Genomic DNA, 4,840 nt, shown 5'->3' with positions numbered 1-4,840 from the left:
AACATTACTGATACAGCAACGCTTGAGATTTTTATTCGCGGGATTGATCAAGATGTTCGTACAGGAACCACCACTGGTTGTAGTTTTCATGCCAAGTACCTTTCCTCCTTCTCCTTACTTCATTGGCTGTCTGTCGCATGTAATCACTAAGGAGCGGATTCCTATGTAATTAAATATTATTTTTGCGTGTGATAAAACACAATTAACAAATGTTAGAAATTTAATTTTTCAGTCGTTGACTTTACTACTTTATATATTTTGTTAGGTGTTAACCTTTACATAATAAATTGTATGATGTATGAACGTTTTCGTTGACCATGTCAACATCATCAGATACACTCTGTCATTTTACAATATCAATACTCTCAATGTTATCTACACAATTCACATACAATACATGTTTACTGCCATATGAAGGTAAAACCTATTAAAAAATTATATGAATTAGTTTTATAATGTTGAATTGTGGATACCCCAACTGTCAACAATTAAAAATATACTTATATTATCATGGGTATATTCTTTGCAAATCATCACATGTGAACGATAATATGAACGATGTAATGATATGAGGCTAAAAGTAAGATAAAGTATAAAAAATGATGAGCTAACTCTATTTAATGCTTTACTATGCATGTGAGGATTTGCAAATTACAATATTTTGTTACAAGGTATTCACTTTTCCATATCATAGTATAAAATTTTGGCCTGTTATAACTGCCTATATTTTGTAGATCTTGGTGTTATTGTTTATGCCAATATGTTGGGTTTAAACTGTTTATAGTTAATCAGATGATGGGCGTATGTTCTGTTGTTGTTCATGTTACACTGAAAAATAATCAAAGTCGTAGGTAGTTAATCTAATTTTGAAACTGATGGATTTGATTTTAATAATTGTAATGTATTAAATGAAACTTACGGATAATTATTCAATGTAGTAGTGATGTTGTAGAAGTTTATTTAACATGGTGTGAATCGAAAGTCTGAAATCGCTGAAAGAAATTAAGTGTTGAAAATTAATATTAGCTTAGTTAAAAACAAATGGTGCAATTTGTTCTATAAATTTGATTGAAAGTCCGGTTTCAATTAATGTTGAAAAAATGGGATGGCTATGAAGTACACTAAATAAAATGTAAATGTCGGTAATAAATTCTAACTTTGCTAGAGCAAGTCGGAAATATTTAATTATATTAACTACATACATTGAACAATACTCACTAGTTGTGGAAGTGTTTTCTGTGGATGTTGGTCGTGTACTGGTTAAGTGGAGACTGTGTACCTGTGTTTAACATAGTTTACGTAAGAAGCAAATAGTGCGCGCATGAATACACCGCATCACATGCTGTATAGTGTGTTTTGTAAATTGGGTAAATTTTCATTAATCAATGATTTATCTTTTTTATAATATTTCGAAATATAATATTCTTCTGCCGTGTTTATTTGTGTATTATCGTTATATGTTTTGATTATTGTTAGGGTATCACTTATTGATCCAAGTTCATGTCCATATTGAATGAGATGGGATGCATATTTAGATTTTGTTCTGTTGTGTTTAAAATCGGAGATGTGCTCTTTGTATCTTGTTTTAAAATTCCGTTTTGTTTGCCCAATATATTTGGCATTACAGGTTTTGCACTTTAACATGTATACTCCTTTCATGTTAATTTTATCGGTGTGGTGTAACTGATTGTTGATATTATTATTTAATTTATTGTTGGTTTTATATGCTAATTTTATATTTTCTTTTTGGAAAAAGTTTGCTAATTTGTTAGAAATTACTTTATTGTATGTTAACGTTGACCATGTTTTGTTATTTTCTTTAGTGTTCCTGGATAAAGTAGATGAACTTTTCGTTCTTTGTTCATTTTCTTTTTTATGTATTAGTTTTTTAATTAAGGTTCTGCTATAACCATTTTCTTTTGCGATGTTAAAAATATTTTGTATCTCCTTTCTATATTTTGTGCGAGATAGGGGAATCTGTAATGCTCTGTTTATTAAATAGTGAAACGTGCTTAATTTATGAGAAAAAGGATGTTCTGAGGTTGCTGGTATAATATGATTGGTGTGTATTGGTTTCCTATAAATATCTAAGGATAAGCTATCTTTTTGTTTTATTATTTTTATATCCAAAAATGGTATGGATTTATTCTTTTCCAATTCAATTGTAAATTTTAGGTTGTTATGGATTTGATTGAAATCATGTACGATGGAATCACTATTCGTTTTGTTGTTATATATTATAATGGTATCGTCTACATATCTGCGGTAATATGTTATATTGTGTTTATTTAATAAATTTTGAACATGGTTTTCTTCTATGTGCTGCAAAAAGATTTCTGTTAGGATGCCAGATAACGGACTCCCCATTGCTAAACCAGTATTTTGTTTATATACTTTTTGATTAAAAGTGAAATAATTTTGTGACGTGCAAAGTGTTAGTAACTGGATTACTTGTTCGATTATGGAATCATTAACTTTGTTTTCACTGAGCTTTCTTTTAATTAATTATATTGTTTCTTGAACCGGTATGTTCGTGTATAAATTTTCTATGTCCAGTGATATTAATTTTGTTTCTTTGTTGATCGTGATGTTTTTTAGTTCATTTACTAAATGTTCTGTATTTCTTATAGAGTATGTGTTTTTCAAATTAAGAGTTTGTTGTAACCATTTTTGCAAGAATTTACTTAGTTTGTAATTGGGTGAGTTCATGCTATTAACAATTGGTCTCATTGAGAGAACAGATTTATGAGTTTTAGGCAAAGCCTTTAGGGTTGGTATTGAAGGGTTCATATTTATGTATTTGCTCGCTTCTGTTTCTGGAATAATATGTGGTACTGATTTTAATGCTGTTCTGATTTGTTTTTGAAAAGAATCAGTGGGGTCCAGTTTTATTTCTTCAATTTTGGATTTTACTAAAAAATCATTAGTTTTCTCATTATATTGGTCTTTGGTCATGATTACGATTGCATTGTTTTTGTCTGCTTTTATATGTACTAAATCATTTTCTTTTAATTTTCGTTTTAATTTGATTATCTTGCTTTTCATTTTCTTGGCATTCTGTATGAAGTTATTTGTTCTGGGATCATTTTTGTAATCATTTATAATTTTAGATGCATTATACCTTAGATAATCTTTATTTTCATGAGAACTGTTTTGGATTATGGTTTCGGTTTCAATTATTGTGTCTTCTACTATTCGGGCAAGGTTTGTCTGAGGAAAGTTGGTTTTATAACCTTGATTAAGAATTTGAATATCATCTTCCGAAAATGTAATGTTTGATAAGTTGACAAATTTTAACTGGTTCTTATTTTCTTTTTCTTTTGTTTTAGTCGGTTCGTGTCTGGAAATGTTATTCTTATCTGCTAATGTTGCTAATTTGTTTTGTAGGTGGTTATATTTTTTGTCCATTGAAGATTTTATTTTATCCTGAACTATGCTGTCTAAAATTGGCCAATTGTTTCCAAAAGTCTTCCCTACTAGTAAGTGCATTTCATATAATTTAATGTTAATGTGATCTTTTTTCTTATGGAGAAATTTAATTTCATTTTTTACCCAATTTAACTCTGCTTTTGATTTTGTTAGTTTTGCTGTAAATGGTTTATTCTTAATTTTGATTTTAGCATAGTTGGGTATTGTATTTTGTTGAAGACATTTTTGATTAAACCAAATATTGGCTTTTGTATTGTGTAGTTTTGTTTTGAGGTTTAGATATTGTCTATAAGTTTTTGCCTGACTGGCATTTAATATTTTGCAATTCATTTTGCGTAATTTTCAGAAAAGTCTGCGAATATGTTAGAAATTTAATTTTTCAGTCGTTGACTTTACTACTTTATATATTTTGTTAGGTGTTAACCTTTACATAATAAATTGTATGAAGTATGAACGTTTTCGTTGACCATGTCAACATCATCAGATACACTCTGTCATTTTACAATATCAATACTCTCAATGTTATCTACACAATTCACATACAATACATGTTTACTGTCATATGAAAGTAAAACCTATTAAAAAATTATATGAATTAGTTTTATAATGTTGAATTGTGGATACCCCAACTGTCAACAATTAAAATATACTTATATTATCATGGGTATATTCTTTGCAAATCATCACATGTGAACGATAATATGAACGATGTAATGATATGAGGCTAAAAGTAAGATAAAGTATTAAAAAATGATGAGCTAACTCTATTTAATGCTTTACTATGCATGTGAGGATTTGCAAATTACAATACAGAATACACTTCCACAACTAGTGAGTATTGTTCAATGTATGTAGTTAATATAATTAAATATTTCCGACTTGCTCTAGCAAAGTTAGAATTTATTACCGACATTTACATTTTATTTAGTGTACTTCATAGCCATATTTAGTGTACTTCATAGCCATCCCATTTTTTTCAAAATTAATTGAAACCGGACTTTCAATCAAATTTATAGAACAAATTGCACCATTTGTTTTTAACTAAGCTAATATTAATTTTCAACACTTAATTTCTTTCAGCGATTTCAGACTTTCGATTCACACATGTTAAATAAACTTCTACAACATCACTACTACATTGAATAATTATCCGTAAGTTTCATTTAATACATTACAATTATTAAAATCAAATCCATCAGTTTCAAAATTAGATTAACTACCTACGACTTTGATTATTTTTCAGTGTAACATGAACAACAACAGAACATACGCCCATCATCTGATTAACTATAAACAGTTTAAACCCAACATATTGGCATAAACAATAACACCAAGATCTACAAAATATAGGCAGTTATAACAGGCCAGAATTTTATACTATGATATGGAAAAGTGAATACCTTGTAACAAA

At 28.6% G+C, this 4,840-nt stretch overlaps 1 long non-coding RNA gene across 1 annotated transcript; it reads right to left on the bottom strand.

Annotated features, from left to right (window-relative positions):
• Positions 1-606: 606 nt before the first annotated feature.
• On the bottom strand, positions 607-1,961 carry LOC138708615 (uncharacterized). Its single transcript, XR_011334721.1, has 3 exons — positions 1,219-1,961; positions 920-992; positions 607-828 (listed from the first exon to the last, which is right to left on the bottom strand). It is a non-coding gene; the product is annotated as an uncharacterized lncRNA (long non-coding RNA).
• Positions 1,962-4,840: the final 2,879 nt, after the last annotated feature.

This window comes from Periplaneta americana, chromosome 11 (assembly GCF_040183065.1).
Source record: "Periplaneta americana isolate PAMFEO1 chromosome 11, P.americana_PAMFEO1_priV1, whole genome shotgun sequence".
Taxonomy (NCBI): domain Eukaryota; kingdom Metazoa; phylum Arthropoda; class Insecta; order Blattodea; family Blattidae; genus Periplaneta; species Periplaneta americana.
This window is presented reverse-complemented; position numbering and strand designations above follow the sequence as displayed.